A 24,667-nucleotide genomic window follows, 5' to 3' on the forward strand; every position below is an offset into this window, starting at 1 on the left:
CGCCCAGGGTTATTAACCTAATTTGACTCAGGCACTGAGGCGACTAGCATCCGACACCCAGTCATAATACACACTGCCACCGATGAAATTTAAATCGCCACCTTCCATGTGACAATCTAGTCTAGTACATAAGGCTCTTCTTGGAGGGATTCACACAATCCTACGAGCGCTTGGGTTCAGATTGCGCCATAAGCATTTTGAAATGTACCACTACTAGTAGGGATAAGCTGGTAAGTTCTTCGGTCGTTCCTCTTATTTCCTGGATGTCACGGTCATAAATCCTTTTCCAATCTCACAGAACGCTTCCAAGGGGACTCATGAACTGTCTCCGTTGCTAACGTACTAAAAAGTATGCGCTATAGATAATATGATGCAAGGATATTTACTTTTAATTTATTCCCGTCGTTATAGGTTATCCTAAAATAGTAGAAATACAATTTAATAATAAGAATAATCGTTGCCGTGACTCCATTTGGATCTGGGTCTCAAGGTGTATTAGAACACTTAACTCGAGACCGTAACAGTACACTATAGGAGTACGGTACATTGTAGAAGCATTTTGCTCGCCGTTGATTATTACCCTGATTTGTTTAAGATACTCACTCATTCAAAGTTGAGTCGATTGGTATCCGACATCCAGTGCGATTCGAACTGCGACCTTCCGCTTCGAAAGCCTATCACTCCAGCTACTAAGCCATGTGGATATATATATATATATATATATATAATTTTATTAGCTCAGATACCAAAGAATTTTCATTTCTGTTTATGGATGCTGAGTTCCAAGTCATTGCATTATTTTTCTCTATTAGGGTCCAAAACCGAGCTCTTTATTGAGCGTGACATAGTTTTCTTGCCATTGGATTTCGCATAAGTACACTGGTTCCTTAAGACTTCATTTCTTGCTAAATTGTGCACCACCTCGATGAATCGCGTCAGCATGAAAAGACACACCCAAATGTTTAAGCGGAAACTTCGCATATATTTTGCAGACAAGACTCTTGTATTCGACGCTCATTGCAAACCGCCTACAGAATCCTAGATACTTGGGACTTTTAGTCATTTTAGCGAAGTTTGACTGGATTTTGCGGCTTGGTAGTAAAATAAAAAAAGAAACCACATACAGTTAAAAATATGTAAATCCTCGATGGCACTACGATTTATATTACTGTCTCATTGGGGCCCATGAAACAGGCCTTCATGCCGGCGGCTACTTTATCGGAGAAAACACAACCGCACACACGCTCCCATCGACAGGGGGGACGACTGGAGGTTTCTCCAGCGCCCGAAACAGTGAAACTTTAACAAACTTAGATTAATTATGCAAATTTGGGGGGGGGAGGCACTTAATTTTCGCCCAGAGCCCAGTCTTTCCTCCTTACAAAGCTATGAAAGTGTCAATAGGTTCCTTTTTACTAGCCCATGCAGCTTCTGACAGCAGGGGTGGTCTACTATTTCTGAACAACGAGAGTTGATGACAAATACATGGCATTCATCTCAAGCTAAGCTTCATCAGCTGGCGCAGATCAAACTTCAATATAACTTTCCCCCCTAATATTCACCCAGCTTGTCGATATTAATTATAATTTTTTTTAAAAAGATTAGAATTTATTTTTTTTTCTGTTGATCATGGTGTGGTCGAACATTCTGTATGGGGTCGAGAAAGTACATGGAGGAAGATCGTTTATTGTCAGAATCTTTTTGTTTCGAATGCTGTCTGATAGTATTTTTCACAACAAAGAAAAAACTTAAGGCTACCGGCATTGAATTTCTTGAAAGCCTAGCTGAGAAAACCAGAACTGAAACCGATTGAATCCTTCAACGTTATTTGCTCACATTTTCAACAATTTCTCGCAAATATTTAGTATCTCCATAATTACAATTCCAGGAATTCAGGACTCATGTTTTTCATGAATACAATAGGCTTGAAATCCTTCGGCAATGGCTTGACGTTGGTCAAGGACACCTGATACGCAATCTGTAATAACAAGAGTTGCATCAAGTACACGCAGAGTAAATGTGATTGGTTGGGAGACGCCTTTCTCATCCTTCTCGTGCTGATCGATTTGAGAGATCAAAGCAGAATTCTTGTCTTATCTTGTCGAAGTACGTCGAAATAGCAGTTTTTGGATAGTAATTGCATTATTCTTGCTCACCCTTGCGTATTTCAGGGAAACAAGTTTCGCCGGCATTCCCTTCAACAATAATTACAGTTTTCCAGGTCCGTGAATTGGTTAAGATTGGCTTTTCGTGGTTGATATGTGCAGTGACGGACATACTACGAATGCATCAATGTTTGTCCATCAAGGCACGGAGGAGTAGACGAACTACAATGGATTGAATATTGGATAGTTTTCGACCAACGTTACTGTAACGTTTCAACAAAAACCAAACAATTTCTGGGACTGTTATGTACATTTGGGCGATCGACGAAAATATTAGATAATCATCCGATCAGCTCATTAAAGAATTCCTCGCTTGCCAACTCGTACTCAATGTGGAATTTGAAACTGTGGAATACAATGCATAGAAGATTTGATTTTACCCTGTTTGGTAAATCCGCAAATACTTAGTTACCAACCCAATGCAGCTTACATACATATAAGTTAACTTCGAGTGAATGAAATGAAAAGATTGCTTTTTAAGTAGAGATAACACTAGTATATTTAATCACAGATATCGATATTTCGGGAGTCAGTTGCTCTTTTCCTCAGTACTTACAATCTCATTGTATCTAAATCTAAATCTAAATTAAGGAAGGGCCAACTGACTCCCCAAAATATCGAAATCTCCGAATAAATACACTAGGATTATCCGTAATTATAAATAATCTTTTTTTTTCATGCAAATACTGAGGGCAACCAAAAAGTTCAACGCCAGAAACCACGTACTTAACTTCGGCTGATTAATAGATGCATTACTTGGAGTATATTATATACATGAATAATTATAAAATAAATGTAGTATACGATGTGATGTTTAGGTACTAAATATATATGTAGCTCAATATGATATTTACTGTAGTTATCAACCCTTTGATTCGAGTTACTTTCCTTACATGCAATCATTCCTATCTTTTCTTAATTTCCTTTCATTGTGTCACGTGCAGACACAATATACTTTCGAATCTTACCATATTTACATCAAGAAAAAAGATAACTTTTTTTCATTTTTACAGAGAAGATTTATTTACTGACTTCTAACCTTAGTCAAACGAATTAAGATTATCTAAGCAAGATCCAAATGAAATGTTATCTTCTTTAAATATTTCGCTTTGCATGATACTCAAAGAAGATTGTGGAGGTAAATTTAGAGTTCATATTAGTGTATGATTAGGGATTTTCTAGAGTGTAAATATACAAAATGTAAACGGAAGGTCCGTTTATCCACATAAACCAGAAAAATAAGCGCCAATGTTTAGCCGAGATGGACCAGAGTTGAATGTTCTTTTCAAACCTTATCCGTTGGAAAATTATGGAGGAAAGGTGAAAGATCTTACTAAGGCCAAATCGAGGACTCAAGGGAAAGTAATGATAGAGTTAACGGGCTTTGCCTAAAGTTCCCAACGGATCTTCGGGTGTCAAGGTAAAGAGTTCATGCTTTTTATCCTGCGTTCAGGATGGTCTGACGGCGAGCAAGTTTCTTAATTACTTAGAATGCAGTCACAACAGCTGAGGATTTTAAAAGATAGATAATAGATTGATCACCAAAAATGAGATAATTACTCAGCTGACTATACTGGGCCCGGGCTGTCTGCACTTTTCATTGAATATTATTTGAGATATATTTGAATCTAGGACTCCAAATGATCTCACCACGAAAGAACTTTTCTTACTTATCTCGTCGGTATGCACAGCAAACACAACCAACTATCGAATTAGAGGCTGAGACAAATTTGCTAAAGACACAAAATTTGTTTGGGAAATATGCAGATGTTTGGTATTATAGTATAGATAGAATGGTATTGGATAAAAGGATAGACAGAAACTGTTCCAAAAGGCAAGGAATGATTACAACTGTCAACTATCAGATTAATATAATTCTCTATTACTATGTGTAAACAAAGTGAATCTCACTTTGAGACTATCCAAGTCCTATTTACAAAGTTTTGTGTAAAACAAATCCTTATTAGAATGGATTCGATGTCTGCCTATTTGTCTGTCTATAAAACCGAATTTACTCGGAAACGGCTAAGCCAATTGTCATGAAATTTGGCGCGAACGTGTGGTTTGTGAATCCCTTTACATACAAAGGGTGGTATTATTTTCCACTGGGTTTAAGGAAGACATGTGAAGGGGAGTGTGCATTTTTTGTTACAGAATATGGACGTGTGGGCTATCAAATGAAAGGACTGAATTAGTATTTATTGAAAGTAATGATATTTTTGATACCGAGTCACAAACATAGGGGAGTGAGGGCTCAAAATGTATCCGGCAAAAAGTGTAACAGGTCTCGTTTTCAGAATCTACCCAACCGAAAAATCTGAAAAATATCACAATGATGCATCCATACGAAATCTAAATATCACAATATATCCCATTCCGATATCTGCTTAAAAAAAGGTAATAATAGTATATTACTATATTTTATAATATAATGGAATTTTGGAAAGTTTGAATAACATTTCGACCATTATCAACAAATTTATAGAAGGTTAAAATTGTGTATTGTGAACCTATCGCACTCTATTCTTCTATACACTGCTTTATGCGGATGAAGTTTTCCTAGCGTCGAATAGTCAAAATGATCTCGAACAACTTGTCCAAAAATGTATGATCGTCTCATGCAACACGCTCTCGGATTGGATCTGAATAAAACTGAATTTTTGATGACCGATCCCCATGAAATAGTCACAATCACTATCAATGGCATTGTCCTGCCAAGAACTGAGCGATATAAATATCTCGGGTCAATGCTATCAGCCAATGGAGAAATGCGTTACGAAATTGCCTTACCCATTAACGCATCCTGGATGATGTGGTGTTCTTTGTGATCGAAGTATCAACAAACGTCTCAAATATAAAATTTACCGCAATGGCATCCGCCCTGTTGACCTCTGTGATCCTAAGTGTTGACCTACTATAAAAGACAATGAACGACGTTTTGTCGTAATGGAGACGAAGACGTTGGGTTGGACTAGTGGTTTTGATCACATCCGAAATGAGGATATCCACAATCGGTATTGGGTTTGGAAAAATTGCGAGAGGGGCATCCTAAATGGTTAGCGACCAAGAGACCGGCTAAAACAACGGTGATTTGATGATTGGTGATTTGAAAGCGTCGCGATTGCATCGAGATCAGGCATTTGATTGAACCAAATGGCGAAATCGATCACGACAAGCTGACCCCGTTGGTGAACGGAACAGAGACAGAAGAAAAAGAAGAGGATCTGTTAAACAAATAAATGAACGTAGCATCCTTTAATGTGCGCTCTGATGAATCCATTTGGAGGAGTTGCTGCTTTTTCGCCTGTCTCCCCTTATGTCTGCTTTTCCGCTTGTGTGTCTGCAATGAACGGCATAGTTCATTGCTGGGTTATTGGCCGGACCCATACATGCAGAAGGAAAGCGTATATATTTTTTCAGTGAATAGAACCATGGGAGATATGAAATGGAAGGTTTCAATACTTAACGAAGGAGTGGGAGCGACGGATTCAAAAGAACGAATTTACAAAGATAACACCTTCTTAGAAATGATTCGAGTGAATCTCCCTAATATCTGCCTAATTAAAGTTAATAATTTTGGAAAGCCTCCTTTCACAATGGAAATCATAATAAAGGACACGAGATAGTGCGAGTGCGGTGAAATTAGTGACATTACTAACAAAGTTATAAATGGTCGAAATAGTGTTTAACGTTTGAATTTACTGCGCCCTTAAACATTATTGAATTCAATTGTCAACAGTGTTTAGTGTAGCTTACTAAATGCATATTCACTACGACAGTATTCATACTTTCTGAAAACTGCAAGGAAACACTGAAAGAGCATTTTTTGACACCATAAAAAAAGGAAGAGAAATTCAGAAGATCTTTCTCTGAAGAAAAGAACAAATGGTTCGCGAAATAAGATAAATCTAAAGACAAATAAAATTTAGCCAAAAAGCGGCCAATCTTCTACGGGTTTTATGGAAATGTAGAAGAATCATAAAGTGAACTCATATGAGCGGAGTTAGATCTCACACAAGATGAATACAAAGCCTTTATACCCGAAGGGTCCAGTTTCGGGTACTCCGATTTTTTTTTTTGAGTGGCGATTCCAATTTTGACATTCTATGTCTTGGGTTGCATTCAGTCAATTTGAAAAAAAAAATTATAGCGAAATTGAACCTTATTTGAACAGACATAGCGGTATCATGGGTGTTTCGAGACCTAGGTACTATTTACGAACAGCCTTTATGTTCAGATTTTTTGGCTGGGTAGTATTTGATATCCCATATATTGGCAAAAAGAAAATGTTACTCTCCCCCATTTTAAAATGAGGGAGACCCGTATCCAGCTCAAGTCAAACGCATGTGTAGAGTTTCGAAATGTTCTCGTTCCGGACAATAGGTGGAGCAATTTCCAAGTAAGATGCGTGCGGTTGACAAAACAAATAGGCAACCGGACTGGGAGATCGCCTATGTGGGTTGCCAGATCCCTCGTTGGAGACGGACACTTGGAACTGTGCGTGTATGGCCATGTTCATGCGCAGGTCAAATAGATGAGAGGAAACCGCCCACCTAGGCAAAAACACCATAGCCTTAGTCGATATTCCCCGATTTCAATTAATTCAGAAAGCCGGTAACTGCGATAGAAAAGCAAGGTTCATGAAACATCATCATGTTGATGTTGAACAACCATAGGGCCGTCGAATATCTACCTTTGTAGATCACCTATGAATAGCTGATGCAACTAGCTATAATTACCAAACTCCATAGAAACTTTGGCTATAATGAATGGATACTCGATCTGATAGGTGGGCTGGTCAGTCTGCAAAGGTCTTCGTATGGGCAGAAACGGTATATACGCTTGTAACTGCTATGCTCCTCCAAGTTCCAAAGTGATTGAACTGAAGAATGAATCAAGCAATTGACGAGCAAACATTTATGAGCAAACGGACAGGCGGACGGATAAGGAGAAAGACAGAAAAACGGTTATAATACGAACGCGACTAACCCTAACGAAAAAGATATCATAAAATCGTAACCAACTTAGAGTATACCTGCGGTATTTCTAGCGATAAAAATAAATGTAAATGATTAGACAATATCTTTTTCTCTTCCTATTAGTGCTTTTGGTGTGCATATTTCGATATTTCGGGACAACTTCCACTTTCTTCAGTTATATACCTTCGCCTAATAAAGTCACAAGCTATAGAAAAAAATAAATCAAGAAAAATGGGATAAAAACAGAATTAATGAGCTCCATACAGTAAACTCGAAGAAAAAGATACCTGAAACTAACTTAAGACATCTATGTCTAGCTTAACATACTCTTCCTCATAGAAGCTGAAAAAGTTGCGGGAAAAATCAAAAGGACCACATTTACCTTCAGGGGAAGTTTTATACAAACAAGGGCGGTATATACATATTTTTTTTAAAAGCGCCGCCATATCAGATTTCAGGTGAAAGGTACTGGTTAACACTTTAATAAAGCATAGTTTCGACATCAGCTGCAAAATATGAGAATACTGACTGATTCTAACAATCGAGATGGTGTTCCTATGAGTAATGTAGTACTATATTTACATCCTATCCTATCTCTCCTTCAGTATGCAACGCAATACAACACTTCTGTTCAAAAAGTATCAGCACACATTGGTATATACAAGCATCATGTTCTAATTCCGAAAGAATCATTTGTCGAAACCCACTATCGCAGGATACCTTTAAAACCAATCGTGAGTTCTTCCTTACCCCTTACCCCTGTATCATGACGACTCTAGACAGCAACGCAGCTCCGCCAATTTTTCGGGAAAAATAGAAGTTATCTAAGAAGATATACCCTGGAGGCCTGGGAAAGGGAGGAGAAGCCTGGTAACAAATGGCTTTCTCATTTTCAAAGAAACTATACCGATCATCCGATCGCTCATCCCTCCCAGGGTAACAGAATGTGTGAAACTAGGCGCTAACAACACGCCCTTGACGACTTTAAGGAAACTTCAAAAGTATATAGGCAGTATGGCAATGGGATCACCTATTCCCGTTGTATTTGCAGAAAAAGTTTGGAGAAAATTTTCTCTTCTACGATGGGACAGAAAAAAACTAAAAAAGAAATTATTTGTGTCATATTCATGATAAGCTCCACACCTGACATCGAGGCAAAGAAAATTTAGAAATGTACTTGTGCTATATGAACAAGCGCCACAAACATGCCACATTCATCGTAAAATCAAGAACAATTGTTAACAATTGCCCATTTCTTGACAACTAAACACTATGTTTTTAAGTATACAAAAATTTATTTATAATCCTATCTCACCATCACCTGAAATGGAAAGGGATATGAATTTATGTCTCCTGTTCTGTTCTTTGTAGACTATATGGCGTCACTAAGGCCTCCTCTTTGTTACTCTTACCCCTCTCGCCATTTTATTTTCAATGAGACTATGTTTCGGTTGTATTATCGTCACTCTTAATATTGTGACGGAAAAGAACAGGAAGAATACAAACTTCCACGACCAACAGATCGAGATGCTAATACCCAACCAGGTCGCTCATCGCACCGTCAGGCGAAACGAGGGCATTTCGAAAAATGTGTTTCGTCTTGATTAAGAAAGTTCTCGAAAATTACCAGGCGATCCTCAACGCCACAAAAAGGCAAAGTAAAGAAGAGATCTGGGCAGATAAATATAAGAATCTGTTTTTATGCAGTATATTGCCGGGCAAGCAAAACAAAGACTATGTAACCCTCTGAGCGGTTGGAGATATTATAACCAGGACAGAAAGGATGAAGTCTTTCATTAGCTTTATTGTGCTTTTCCCCCAATCAACTAATGTTTCTACAATTGTTCAGCCAAAGTAACTCTATGCTTGAAACTAAAACTGTGTTAGTACTTTCTAGCAAATCTCGCGGTCAAGAACAAAAGATTTTTATATTGTTTTGATAATTATATAACCCCCACGCTCACCAAATATTTACCTAAAAAGCAAGTTTAACTCAAGAGCCCACACTATAAACATTTTATTGAGCAAATATACTCTTTTGGGCGAATCCCGCCACCCAATTATCCAGTAGCATTTTTTCTCTTACTCTCAAATATAATCCACTTAAATAAATAGCAGAAATTAAGATATCTCAAGGTCGGTTGGAAACACGATAAAAATGTACACTAATTACAATCATTAGTTTATTAAGTCAACATTGAGACGAATAGATTCCAAGTATGCAACAATTTCAAATTACTACAAATAAGTGGCCATAAACTAACAGATGCATTGTGTTTGAATCAGGCCAATTCTCGGTGCAGCTCCTGTTATCTAGGGGCAGGTAAACTACCTTTGCTCGCATATACATATATATAAATGAATGAAGGTAAATACGGTGTTACAAACAGCGTGATAAAGTGAATTTATCTTATCGCATTAGCCTGGAATCATGCTCAAAATTGAACTTCTAAGCTGTGAACGGTTTTTCTTTTATTTACAGATTGTAGATTTAATGAGTAGGCAACTTATGTGAGAACACTGACTTCTGAGCTTAGTCAGATACATTTAAAATTAGCTCTAATCTATGGTCCTAAGGTGCATAAAGTATGATTGACCGGGCGATTGTTGATGCACAGGAAGTGATTGACTTTTGAGCCTCATTTTTTTCCTAAGCACTCGCCTATCATATTCCGGCGTTTTCGTAAAGAATTCGATTGAGAGATTGTGGATTAATTGGAACAGAATGTATGGTTACTTGATAAATATTACTCTAACGTGTTTCAGACATTTTTAAATTCATGGATTGATCAAGAAATGACTGGAGAAGTAAGTTTAAAGCTAGTAAGCTAAGTAACTTTCAATCATATTACCGCCAATAAATTTATCAATAATTTTCAGTTTATTTACAGTCATCTAGCCTATTCTCCACGACCTATCTATGATATAATACATGTAGAGGAAACCAGACCTGCCACCCCACAAAATTCAGGTAACATCGCGAGTAGCATAAATTTTAAACAGATTGAATGAGTCACTTCCATAAAAAATAAACTCTTGTGACAATGGCATCAGTTCAAGGAAACATTGTATGACCTAAAAAAAAGTCAAGCGACGGCGGCTTTACGGTTTCTTACCAGGGCAGAGGCAAATCGTCAGACGCTGCCTCACCTCTGCCCTGGGAGCAGCGTGACCGTAGCGGCTCGCAGATGTTGAATGCTCCTTTATATAATTCGTAAAACACGACATGCCCACGAATTATATTGAGCGCAAATCCGCCTTATTGACCAAAGCTGGCCAGGGCTGAAATATTCGTTTTGAGAATGAAGGGGGTCCTAAGTCCGCATCAACTTAATGCAGGACCGGACCAATTGAGGAGCAACTTACTCCTTCTTTTCTGGTCCATGGACCCCTCGCAGGGCTTGCACCCAAACTTTTTTAAAAAAAGTCAAGCGACGGCGGCTTTACGGTTTCTTACCAGGGCAGAGGCAAATCGTCAGACGCTGCCTCACCTCCTTTATATAAAGGAGCATTCAACATCTGCGAGCCGCTACGGTCACGCTGCTCCCAGGGCAGAGGTGAGGCAGCGTCTGACGATTTGCCTCTGCCCTGGTAAGAAACCGTAAAGCCGCCGTCGCTTGACTTTTTTTTTAAAAAAGTTTGGGTGCAAGCCCTGCGAGGGGTCCGTGGACCAGAAAAGAAGGAGTAAGTTGCTCCTCAATTGGTCCGGTCCTGCATTAAGTTGATGCGGACTTAGGACCCCCTTCATTCTCAAAACGAATTGTATGACCGTTTTTCATATTTCCACAGAGAAAAATCAAACTTTACTTTTTATCTGATGCACCGATTGGAAGCGCTGAAAGTGTAAACGAAAGTGGCTAGATGATTACTTCTGACAAATCCTGGGGTTTTCTAAACAATCACCTATCTCTTATCACAATTGAGGCCTTCCAGTTTCGCCGTGAGCATCTAATCACATTTTTCATTGTCGCCCAAATGTTCACATAAACTCCAACCCTTGGATAGGACCCTTTTGGACCATTAAGTAAACCATATAATACGCTCTCTGGATGGCTCAAGTGGTTAGAGCGCTATTATTGGAAGGTCGCGGTTAAAATCTCATTGGTGGTAGAGGGATTTGTTATCGTGACTGGATGTCGGATACCAGTCGACACAGCTGTGAATGAGTACCCGAGTCAAATTAGGATAATATTCTCGGGCGAGCGCAATGCGGACCACATTGCCTCTTACAGTGTACTGTAGTGTACCGTCGCGGTCTTGACTGAAGTGCTCTAACACACTTCAAGGCCCTGATCCAATATGGAGTGTTGCGCCAACGATTATTATTATTATTATAATACGCATTGCGGGTATTGAATGTTGAATAAACCTGAGAAAATTATGACGTCTTTAGCCGCAATAAACTCAAGCATCACATGCAGATTCAAGCTACAGAACTCTTACCCCTCACCTCAAGCGTTTTTCCCGAAATAGATTTCTTGGCCGGTTGATAAACAATGATGGGGAAAAGACCAATGAGACCACGATCGTCAACAGATAATGATAAACAGGGCTCACATCCAGATACCACCAATGATAACCTATCCCTGACGTCCTGCTATCCGTTCGGCCATTGCCAAAAGCAGGCGAAAAGACGTTACAGACGACATGAGGAGGTCAAAAAAGTCTAATAAGGAGAAGCCTTCCAAGGAGCAGATTTCCAAAATGTGGACATCTACATCTACAGAAGAATCGTTAGTTGCAGCCTTAATGATGCCTAAAGTACTTCTTAATTATTTTTGTCACTGTCTTGTTTCATACAAATTTTTGTAAATAAATACATTTTCAGAGTCAATTAATGTTGTGAGTTCCGAATAAAATCATTAAAGCAGGATAAAACAGTAGTATCAGGATTTGCCCCGCACTCGGCATCGGGGCTATTCGTGACACGATGCTTGGTGAGACTTTTTATGTTATATTCTAACAATAATAATAGAAAAAGGACTTGCAGAATTTTTTCTATTGACAACAGGTAAATCAAAACCGTTTCGTGTCTCTGCCGCTATTTATCAAGAAAAACATTTTCCTTGTTCTTGTATAGACACTCTCACACGAAACATGCAACGTCCAGCATACTTTACGTTGCCCTACAAAGATGATATCTTCCTAGCTTCTGATAATAAAGCTGATCTCAAGTAACTTGTCCAATAGTGGAATGATCGCCTCATGCAATACCGTCTGAGATAAATCTGAACAAAACGGGATTTTTGATGACAGACCCAAATGAAGCAGGAACTATAAACTGTCATTTCAACGACCTTCCAAGTAGTATACAGTTTAAGTATTCCGAATCAATGCTATTCGACGGTGAACTGCATTATGAAATTGCTTCACCCATTACTATAACTTGGATGAAATGGCAAACAGGCGTTTTTTGTGATCGACGCCTCAATAAGCGTCTCAAACCCAAAATTTACACCAGTGTCGTCAGCCATCTCGCCCTCTATGATTTTATGTGTTTGCTCGTATAAAAGACACTGATCGGCGCCTCGCAGTAATAGAGACAAAGATGTTGCGTTGCACGAGTGGCGTAACATATGGGCACATTCAAAATGAGGGTATGCGAAAATCGACTTGAATATTAAAATCATTGGATAGCGACCAACAAGCCGGCCGAAACAACGATGATCTGATATCGTTGATGATCATTAGATTGATAGTCCATCGGGACTAGGCATATGACTGAATAAAATGGCACAATTGATTGAAACGAGCCGACACTGTTACTGCATGGGACGAAAGCTAAGGAAGAAGAGGAAAAGGATAAAATTGCAAGTACTGTTTTCACTGCTAGGCAATTATTTTGCAGTACTACTATTCTGGGAACAACTTGTTCACCTCTTCAGTGCAGGATGTATTGTACATAAGCAGAATAAAAAATAATTGCCTAACGCTCGAAACGGTGTTTGCAATTGTATTGACTTTCGTTGGTAGCACTGAAAAAACAGACAACTGGAGGAAAGAGGAGCAGTGTCAAGATAAGATGATTTCCATCGATCTTTTCCTTCGCGTCGCTTGCAGTTTCCAGATTGCGAAATTTTTCGCTACACGTGTGCAGTCGAGCCGTCAATTCTCCCCACTTTTACAAAAGTCAGTCAAATATAAACGGGAAATTGGTTGTTGGAAACACAAAATGCTTTGAATTTTGCCACGAATTTGGTCTGGGTCTCCCTACTCTACTTCCGCGCCCAATGCCAACATTATTCCTATTTTATCTATATTAGAGCAATGAGTGAGGAAGTGGACTCTACTTCTATTGGGAAACGGATTATTGGAAAGTTTTTGACACGAGAAGAAGTGAAACTTTCATAAAATTTACCGGTTCAATTGGAAGATGCAATTATCACCAAAACTCTCGTGTATGAGTGGCATACATGTTTTTTAAATAGACGTAAAATGGTGAAAAAGCTGAGTCACATTCGGCGTCCTCGTGCCATTAGGGAGCTTCTGAAGATAGACAGGCTCTACACTGTCGACGAAATTGCTTCTTCATGAGCATGATGAATCCTTCGGCTTCTTTCTCCTGATTAACATCCGTTTAAGAATTTTCCGGAGGTTATTGGCCCATTGTGCTCAAGAAGAAGAAAGTTTTCTCCGTCACCAGTAATGGGACATGGGTTCACCACTACAGGCCTGAGTCAAAACAAGTGAACGTTGAAAGAAGCCTTTGGAAGTCATGGTTTCAATCTCGACGAAGATGTGTGAAATAGCTTAACGACCAAAAATGTTTCAATACAAAAGTGTTTTGAAATTATTTCGTACTCAGAAAAGACATACATATGGACGTTTCAAAAATCCGAATTCCAAGACTCTTCCCTACATTCCCAAACAAACAAGAGCAGTAATGTACCAAAGGGTTTTGGCGCTTAGGTTGAATTGAATGCGTTAGTTATTCCAAATTGAAGTACAGCTTTGATCTTGCGATTGGCAATAGTTAACTCAGATTGATTGTGGGGTTTTCCCTCCAAACGATCTTGCTCACTAACCATTCCCACGATTGATTCATTTTACATATATGTATAAGTGATTTAATTGTTTGTTCAAGCTGCTAACAAGTCAGCAGCGAGAAAAAATTCGTCGAGATTTCTGATTATAATAATAGATTTTGATAACAATTTAGTGGATGCTAAGAAATAATCAGGAACGGGTGGCTTTCATTCATCCATCATCCTATGAATGCGGTTTGGTAATCTACTCTCGGACAATTAACGGTTAAAAAGCGTTAGCGCTCGTGTCAAACAAGTTTGAAATTCTGGATCGCCCTTTAGTAAAATGGAGCTAATTTTCCATCCATTTTCATCTGATAACATGCAAGTATAAACTGAATGCATAAGATGAGGCAGCGACCATGTTACCTATTTCAGCTAGCAAGCAGTCCCTCTCCTTCCAAGCGAACTGCGGAAGCTGGTCGCGGTTTCCCGACGGAAGTAGTTAGTGTTTCTTGTTCACTCCTTGTTAGAGTATGGAGTATCCACACAGTCAGATTGTACTTTAGTTTCACTATTATCAAACTTAAGCTCACAACAACGAAACAAATACGAGACGAACACAACCACCCATGATGATTGGGATTCGAAACCAGAGCAGCGAGATTAGGAGACTGACACTCTATCCCCTCAAACATCGAGCTGTCAAAGCCTTTTAGTACATCTGAATGCCATCTGGGTTATAATAACGAATGTTCACGATTCGCAAGATTGCTACATGGCTCAGAGATTGGGACACTAAACTATCGCGGTGGAAGTTGTCCAGCGCAAACTTCACTGGTGGAACAGCGATTTGTATCGCAGGCTAAATCTGGGGTATCAATCCACTTTGCTGCGAATGGGTATCTTTGTTAAACCAGAGTAATAATCCTAGGTGAATAAAGTATTGACCATACTGACCCCTAACGTACCTATTAACGACTACAGAGTGAAGCCTAATACACTTCAAGTTCAAAGTGGTATATTGCAGGATTGATGATTACTATCACTTATCATCGAAGGTTTGTCAAATGTACGTTGAAAAAGCTTGAAATGTTATTCGAAACCTGCCATGAGTAATTTATCAAGAAATTTTGAATTTTATACAATTCTGGCCCCGAATCTTGTTGGCTCCCTTAACAAGATTCTAATTCTTCTAATTTTTCTAAAACTGATACTTGAGTTTTCATTCTCAGTTGATGATATTTGAATATTCAAACCGCTGCTAATTTATTTTAGAACAAGCGTTCCTGATATGTCCTTTATCAAAGTAGAAGTGTACCATAATTACATTCTCCTCCGCGTTATCCTCAGGTAAATATGAATTCTTGGCAAATGGATGTTACCCAAAATTGGAGTTTTCAAGGTCACAGTTAATGACAGATGGAAATCGTAGAATCATGAATTCATTGTTTAATTTTTCTACTTCTAGGCGGAGCAAAAAGAATCTAACACTGACGTGCGAATACTGAAAATAGATTAAAGGCTTCTATCCCGATGGATTCATACTTCTGTCTTGTTTTGATGGGAAAAATCAGTGTTTCATAGTTGTGCAGGTATGTTATGGCAGCATTTTTTAGTGACAGAGACACCACCAGACACCACTTGATAAACAGTAATCCAGCACTTCGTTATCGTTATATTGAAGCTCTAGCCTCATATTCTTCTGCAGGATAGGCGTTGCGACTGAAAGCAAGATACCTAATTTATCAATTTCTGAGCCCGAGCCTTTTTTGTGAATCATGTAAACATCTCGTTTCTGCGTTCAAAAAACTGACGATCTCAATCAAACGCAACCTGAATTTTATTCGATTCAGGCTTAACGAAGTGAGAACTACTTTTTTTAAATTTCATTCCTTTCTATTTATTGAACATATGTCAATAGACTTAATGACAAAAGCTTATGGAGTGAAGGAAATACTCTCAGACAAGTAAAATGTTACTGAAGAAAATAGGTAATACATTTCAGCTGGTACTCACCAAACTACAACAGTGCAAATATTCCACAGCCTCTCCCCTCAGCTCCACCAGCAAATATCACGGATTTATTGCACCAGTCACTTGAATTCACTCTGCTCGGAAGATTTTCTTTGTTTCTTCTATAGACACCTTATAGCACAATCATGCGAAAAAAATCATTCAATATTCTTGGATCTTCAGCATTAATAGTTACAAAATTGTTCACTAAACCAAAACTTTTTCAGCTGACTCTGAAAAACAATCCAGACACAATTCAAAAGTCGTCATCACCAAGACTCCCGAAATCACCGTGGGAAGTAGTTCATTCGTTCGTTCATTCACCAAAAAAATCGTATAAATAAAAATGTGTAATGCCAGACTCGGCAGCAATAGTAGCAGCAGCAAAAGGTATGGCCCCGGATAAATCCTGCAAATACCTTGAGCTTAAGATGTGATCCTTGTTAAGTCACTTCCGAATGTCTGCACTTGTATGGCGGATGGTGGCGAATGGCGGGCGAATAACGGTACCTATACTCTACACGCACTCAGTGGATCAGCAAAAGTTGTCCTCGTCGTCGATGTCGACGTTGTGTTGTCGTCAGTCAAATTCAGTTAATGCCGTCCAAGTCATTTGTTAAAGGACGACTCGATGCCTGAAGAGAGGATAACAGAACGCAGAGACCGGACATATAGCACGAACGACACGATGAATGATTACAGGCTGGACAACGTTCAAGCGACAGATGAAAAAACTAGTAGCACTGAACAAGTCAGGATCACCAAAAAGGACGACTTTTTCGTACCGCACATCAATTCCTTTTAAATCTCAGCCGCCCAGTAAATATATCACCGCATGAGATACGTAAAGTGGAACACTCCTTTTCGGGATGCGGGGGAGTTCAGAGGATGGCTTCAGAACGAAGAGATCATGAGGGGTAACTGAGAACTGTGTAGTAAAGGAGTAGTGATGAGGTTGCTACCACTTGTCGGGGAAATGGCACCCAGAACAAAGCACTCGCTCCTCAGTCAATCCAAATGATGTAACAGAAATGTAAAACTCGTCAGACGCATGCGTCCCCAATTGAAGTTGTCGGTTGGAATGTTCCCATGTACACCACACTCTTGATCAGCTTCTTCAAAACAACGTGTACTGCAATCAAATCTTCTCAAAAGTCTCAAAATTCTTCCACTTTTCCAATACCAGAAATGTCAAAAATGCAATCGTCCGAATTCACCCCAGGATGAGAATGAACAATCGTAAATGCTTAAGGAAACCACTTCACTGATTACAAAATCACCGCGATCCGTACCAAGTACCCGAAAATATAAAACGGGCTTTTAAGATGTAAGACACCCTTTCGAGCCAATCTACGAAAGCTTCGACCGATTACTAGTACAAGGACGTCGAGTCAAAACTATCGCAGCAAGACCACTTGACGCAAAACCGCCACTTCAGTCACCTACTGTCGACTGTGTGCGATCGCAATGAGATTGTTCATATTGTGGAACGCACAGATTTTTCACGGTCCACCCACCTACACATATGCACGTTCCAATACGCCCTCTTCCTCTCATCTGTTTTCCTGAATAACAAAAAGCCACACATCCACCTCTCAAACAGAGCAATCACAACCAAGAAAAGCCGAGAAAAGCCTGTCCCCTATTTTTCAGCACCAGAATCGAGTACATAAAACCTAAGCCCTGCCCACACGCTTTCCCGACTCGGCCGACCACCCCTTCCGACCTAACCACACTCTCACTTCGCCTGCACACCAGTCCGCACAATAATAGACTTCGACTTCCCCGTGGCCAAGGCAGAGTTTTCCAACGCAAGGGTGGGCTTAAGTGAGCTACCGTCACGTGGGGTGGGAAATTCAGTCAATTTTTTTCCTATTTTCTGCATGGTATGAAAGAGAAAGAGTGGAGCTTGTTGGGGGGATTCGCACTACACTATGCAGTAGGCTCGAGGATGGGCGAAATGAGTTTGTTCAAGTGTTTGTCAGGGGGAAAATGCGTACGTACATTGATGACGTTATAAGTAACTGCCATCGTTCGTGGGCTGTCTTCTTATCAGTTAAGTCACTGCTGATAACAGTACAAGCTTAGGCACTGATAACATAACGAAGTTTTCGCAGCGGTGTCTTTGGCGAGCTGGAACCCGGCTGCTTTTCTGAAATGGGAAACATTCCATCAATGGCTGCCGCGGGATTCAAATGGCGCTCAAGCTTGCTGAGTATGTTCACAGGTGCAGGAAGCAATTTATTGTATGTAGCTCTTGTTTTTAGGGAAGAAATCGATTTTTAGCCGGCACGAGGGGACTTTCTGGTTGCCTCGATGGAATGGTAATGATTTTTTATATGACCGTACTGAACTGGAATTGACTAGAATTCAGTATTAATTCAAAATTGGAATCAATTCTCAAATCTTCCTTATCCTGCACTAAAATGAGTGCTGGAATTGTCCTGCGTAGATCTTAAAGTTACTCAAATGCAAACTTCACATTAGAAACTATGGCTGGAGTGTCTTTAGACTCGCAGACTCCGATGACTAAGCTCGACTTCAGCTATGCTTTGATGGATTTCTAATGATAAACTCATTTGATTCGAAAGTGCAGAGTTTATTAAAATATTCTACAGGTTGAATGAAAAATTACGGGATTAGTAGAGTTTAAATAAAATTGTTTGAGATAAAGCCTAGAACTGATTCACGAATAGAAGATTGGAGGATTGATGAGCAGAAGCTTAGTCACCGAATTTTTGATATCAGTGTCCACATGTTCTTATTACTTTCTTAAAAAATGAGCCATGTTAGTGTATTTTTTGATTTGATGGGTCCGTTGCGAAGCCGCTGCAGGTCAAGGTTGCTTAAACAAACAAATCCTCACACGACCTCCCCCAGGATAGCTAGAGGAAATTGTCTCTTGATAGACTAACAGTATGTTCGGCCGGGCTGAGAGTAGGTGCATCTGACTGACGAAGAGCCAATTGGCTATTTGTCATATTCCAGGGGATGTTCAATTGATGGGTGGATGAACTGACGGAAGAGCTTGAGGATTATGCTCTTTGCATCGTAAATTGTGTTAATTAAAAGACCAAGGCAAGGTTGAACGACATACATCCAGTGCTGCATGGCAACACGCGCACTCAAACGCCTGTGCTTTCTCTTAAGACCATTACACTAGGACCGGGCTCGACAGGATTGATCAGTTTTCCAACAAGCTCGTGGAGTCAAATATAAAACATATGTCACTGTTAAAATAAGATAAAAACCAGGTATCACCTCCCGTCAGCCATCTATGACAACCAACCACATATCTGGGGTCATATTTGTTCTGTCCCGCTACTGTAGGCTTATCACTTGCATAGCATTTAATGTAATGATAATGAGACTGAAGCGGAACCTGACTGAAAATTAACTTGGGAAGAAAATAGGCTGCGTAGATGCACTCTACGTCATAAAGGAGTGCCATTCACTCCTTGTGATTAATATTACCGGATCGATAAGCGCATGCAAGTTAAAAGCTTGCTGTCGGCAGACATGGTAAAGTAGTACTGAATAATTGGTCTCGTCAACACTGTTTGGGAAGTACACACTGAAAACACAATGGCTACAGGGCCCTCTCGAAAAAGTTGAGTATGGAAAAAATTGGTACACGTACGACGACAAAAACAACAGGCCTCTCAAGCTATTGTAGAAGACCTAAAGAAAGGTTTTAAGATCCTAGACGCCGTGAATATATTGAAACAAGTCGGGATACTGCAAGCTTAAACACTTCGGGTATAAAGGTTTTGTGTTCATCTTATGTGAGAAACACTCTATGCACGGTTTTCCATTTGTACATAGCTAGGAATACAAAAAAGTGCAAGCTAGCAGCAACGGCATAAATACTGCGTTCATAATAAATAATCAAAAATCTTCACACACTTCCATTCTACTTCTCCCACAAAAGCGTACATATATTTTATATATTATGTACGTAAATTAAAAACCGCTGGCATGTCCATTATATTAGTTACTACCCACAAAAGGGAAAATAAAATGTCCCCATGAGCCCCGCCGTTCATATAGGTTCACTTTATATGATTATGACGCCATACACGCCTTAGGATGCCATACATTTACTTGAAATGCGGAATTTCGACCTTCTGTAAATTTGTTAATAATAGTTGAATTGCCTTCAAACTTTTCAGAATAATGTCCTATATTATCGCTTATGCTGATGTACGTGATGTACGTCTGGGATGAACTTAAGGGGGGTTTTCCGGTAAATTTCTAAAACATGGTAATATTCTATTAATAACTTTATTTGTGTAGATATCGGAATGGAATGTATTTTGAGGCCTAGAGTCATTGTGATTTTTTCCAGATTTTTCGGTGAGATATGTTCTGAGAATGAGTATTGTTTCACTTTTTGGGGCACATATTTTAAACCCTATCTACCCTGTTTCACCCAATATCAGAAATAACATCAGTTTCGAAAAATACTAATCGAGCCCTTTCATACCCAACATGACCATATTCGGTGAAAAAAAATGTACACGTGTGTCGTTTCACACAGAGCCTTCAAAAGAAAAAAAATCCAATGAAAAAGGAGAAACAATAATCAGTAAGCGACGACTTAAATTGTTCATACTTACTTTGAAGAATGGAGAGAATTCTAACAAAGTTCAAAACTTAAAACCTACCCTTAATATGACGGTTAAAATAGAAGCACTGAGAAATGTCAACTTGATATTTTAAATAAAAGACTTGATGAACAACAAGTTTGCTACTTGTTGGGGGACAAAAATATAACAAGAAAACCAAATGGCAAACGTCGTGAAAATCATAACTTGGAATGTAAATGAACTGGAACAGCGCCTACAAGAGTTGGAAGTCTTTCTTAATATTCAGGAGGTAGACGTATGCCTTATCTCAGAAAGCCCTCACATGGTCCATAAACGCTAAAATCCGTGGCTTTTTTTCCATCCGTATATATGTAGCTACAAATCCAACACGGGTGTTACACGCTTTTATAATTTGTAGAACACGGCAAAGGTGCTAATTATATCTAATGTAAATCCGCCCGGAGCCAGACTTTTTTTTCGGGGTTGAGGAGTCCTAAGTCCGCATCCCAGGATAGGGGCGAGGCAGCTTCTGATGAGTTGAATTATTTGAAGCAGGACGCTTACAAAAGTGCACAAAAGTGAAATTTCCGCTACAGCGAAAAGGCTACACAGGCAAAGGCAGATTTCTTCGCGATTCCTCTAGAAAATCTTTCCAGCTTCTGGATACACAAGCATCTATATGCTTAACCCCACTCAGAAATACGCCGTGTAAAATTACGTGAGCTGAGGACAGAAACAAACATGCCTACTAATAAAGCTCCTGGCTATTGACTTATTACAGGGAAAATATTCAAAGAATTGCCGGAAAGGGTCTAATCAAATGATTACCGATAATTAATTCAGCTTTCGGATTGGAGAAAGTGGAAATTGGTCGAAGTTATAATGGCTCCTAAACCAAACAAGGAGCCAAGTAGAGTCCAATCATATCGACGAACATCGCTACTCCCTACTACAGCTAAACTATTTGGAAGGCTTTTTCTTAAGAGACTGAAACATTATACCACCTTACCAAATTGGTTTCCGCGAGAAGCTTTCCAGAATCCATTAGATGCACAGGATCACGAATCCGATAGAAAATGAAATAGAAAAAAAAGGTGTGCTCAGCCATTTTTGTCGATGTCGCCCATTCGTTTGATAAGATGTGGCACCTCCAAAATCTGCTGTATAAATTGGAGAGGGACCTCCCAGAAGAATTCTTCTATATTTTAAAATCACCTATTGAGGGCGAAATCCGAAAGAACCTATTCTGAACGGAAAAATAGTTGCAGCTGGTGTACTGCAGGACAGTATCTTTGACCCAACCCTGATATACCTTGCTGGGAAAAAGCCAAAATAGTGATATTTGCAGACGACACTCCCCCATCGTTGATCACATTGTTGAATAAACGAAGGAATGGAAAATAAAGACAATCCAGCTAAAGTCATTATAAACGAACAAGATGTGCCACAGGTGAGTAAGGTCTAATATTTAGGTATGGCAATCGATCCTAAGGTCAACTGGAAAAAATACATCCTAAGAAAGAAGAACGAGCTAAATGCCAGATACAGAGGAATGTACTGGCCGTTGGGGAGGAATTGACAGATTGACAGAATTGGCAGATCCTAAGGCTGTGCTCCACAGAACTGTATCTGAAGGTCATGTAAACGTTACAAAAAGAAAAAACAAATTAAAAGCGTAGTAGACACTCCCTGGTTGATTCGTAGTTAGGATCAGCATAGGGACCTGAAAGTAATTGGTAAATAAAGTCATCAATCCAAGCACTTCAGCATAGCCATCGACTACGATTACATGGAAACGTCGAAGTTCGCAAATCAACTGATATCTCTAATATGATGAGAAGATTGAAAAAAGCAAAGCCAAATTGCTGGCGATGATGATGAAACAAATCTTAATTATGCAAGAAAGGATGGGAAAATCTCAGTCGTAACTTAACGAGAGGTGGTTTTAGTGAGTAAAAATCTCACACTCTCTGGGATCATGCACCCTGGGGTTAGTCCTTTAAAGATTTCCATCTCTTAAAAAAAATTATCAAAGCGCTGCAAAATTGCTAGTTGGATTGGCTTCATGGAAACTTCATTCTTGACTATGGATGATGTCACCAAAATTACCCATCCCACGGTGCATGCCTTCGAGCACGTCATCATCCCACCTATCAAGCGTACATCCAGTATCCAGTACATCGTATCCAAACACGACGAAATTCAGCGTACCAAGTTCTACTGTCCCAAGAAGATCCAAAGCAAAGAAAACGAAGGCGAAACTACTCAGCTAAAAGCTGCTGATGAAGAGCATCGACATTAGTGACAAAGCCAACATCTCTCCACGAAGGAGACGAAGTACTATTGTTCCATATATTTCTGTTAGGTTGTTAGCTCACACGTTTAGATATTGTTCCTAGAATAACCCGAGAGAAAGGTAAGGTCACAAACTATATTAACCAGAAAGTAAATATATTTCCTGGGTCAGCAGAGCACTTCCACATTATACATCTCGACATTGCAGGTCTTTGCGAGATTCGTCCGATTACAAATGTTGCGTCAGGATTATTGATCAGTTTACACAGTGGCCTGCGACGATAAATCTGAAGGACATTACTACACAGCCATATGCTGAGGTCTCCTCTCGAGAGTCAATTCCCCGCTTTAGCATTCCAGTTGTAATAATCACAGACCAGGGAAGGCAGTTCGAATCTACTTTCTTCTCGGACCTCGGAAAGCTGCATACCATCCATAATCCAATGGAGTGCTGTAGCGGATCCTAAAAGCTATTGTTATAGCACGCGACGACTAGCCCTAATCACAGGTCTTGCCGTTCGTTTCGCTCGACCCCTGCCCGCGAAGAGTTTGCTGCCAGCTTTGCTGATCCTACATACTAGGAGAACCTACCACCTCCCAGCAACTTGATCTTCGACAAGAGAGACGGTCTTGGAGACTGGATTGTTGCGCCTGCTTCGGAAAGCCGTTGCCAAAATGAAGCCGGTTTCGTCATCTCGTCACGCGCAGCCAGTGGTCAGCGTCCCTAGGTAGCTCGGTATCTACCCCGCATCCTAATGAGGACTGCAGCACCATACTGCAGCCTCATAAGGTCGCCAGGGGTTTTCTCGCCGATATCTCTTTGGTTTAAGTTGGATGCGGAGTGCTGCGGCGAAGCGAGAGTCCGACCCAAACAGTCGATGAGAATGGCACGTTTTTCCAACAAACCGACAGGTTGATGTCAACACAAATTTAATAAAAGAATTGAAATAAAATACTAGAATAATTAAAAATAGAGCAGACATTCTATAAGGGTATGCTTTGGTCGATTCGCTTTTCAAATGAATTCCGGTTGCGTTTTCTACGGCATTTTCCCTTGCGGTTTAGACAGTGTAATTTTTATATTTACCTCCATCGTATTCTCCGAATTGGCGACGAAATTACTCTTGATGGCCACATGTTTGACATGCTTAGCCTGAAATTCTTCGATGGGAAATTGTCTTCCTTTTCGGACTCAATTACGGCGATCTTATGGCGTGACGTCCGAATCACTTTAGACAATGAAATTTCGAAAATAACTTCCGACATATTCTTTAAATTAGCCATGCGATTACTTCTGATCACCTGAAATTCCTCAATGGGAAATTGTCTTGCCTCTCAGGATCAGTCACCAAACAGAAGACGTTATGACGTGACTACGTACTCTCTTCTGTTTCTTATTTCTAGGGTCAGCTAATGCATAGGCTAAATCTACTCATCAATGAGGTACTAGACAAAGAATAGCGTTCGCCCAGGTTCATGAGCTTGCCTGTATAGGCCGACCTCCGAATGCTGTTTAATTTCCCTCTACATTGTCTGTTATGCAACTTCCCGCCTATACAACAGCCAAAGCTCCTGGCACGCTATAATCCGTTAGAGCGGCTGAAATTTTAAACTCATGGGGCTTAAAATATAATGATTCTCTAAGTTCGCTGCCACTT

The 24,667-nt window shown here is 39.7% G+C and overlaps 1 protein-coding gene across 3 annotated transcripts in view; it reads right to left on the reverse strand.

Moving 5' to 3' along the window:
* Positions 1–17,576, reverse strand: part of LOC119659766 (pituitary homeobox homolog Ptx1) — a 146,149-nt gene extending 128,573 nt beyond the window's left edge. For all 3 annotated transcript variants that reach the window (XM_038068038.1, XM_038068046.1, XM_038068030.1), the window contains exon 1: positions 16,129–17,576. The gene's annotated coding sequence lies outside the window, so the exon portion shown is untranslated. The remainder of the gene's footprint in view (positions 1–16,128) is intronic.
* Positions 17,577–24,667: the final 7,091 nt, after the last annotated feature.

Source organism: Hermetia illucens, chromosome 1 (assembly GCF_905115235.1).
Source record: "Hermetia illucens chromosome 1, iHerIll2.2.curated.20191125, whole genome shotgun sequence".
Taxonomy (NCBI): domain Eukaryota; kingdom Metazoa; phylum Arthropoda; class Insecta; order Diptera; family Stratiomyidae; genus Hermetia; species Hermetia illucens.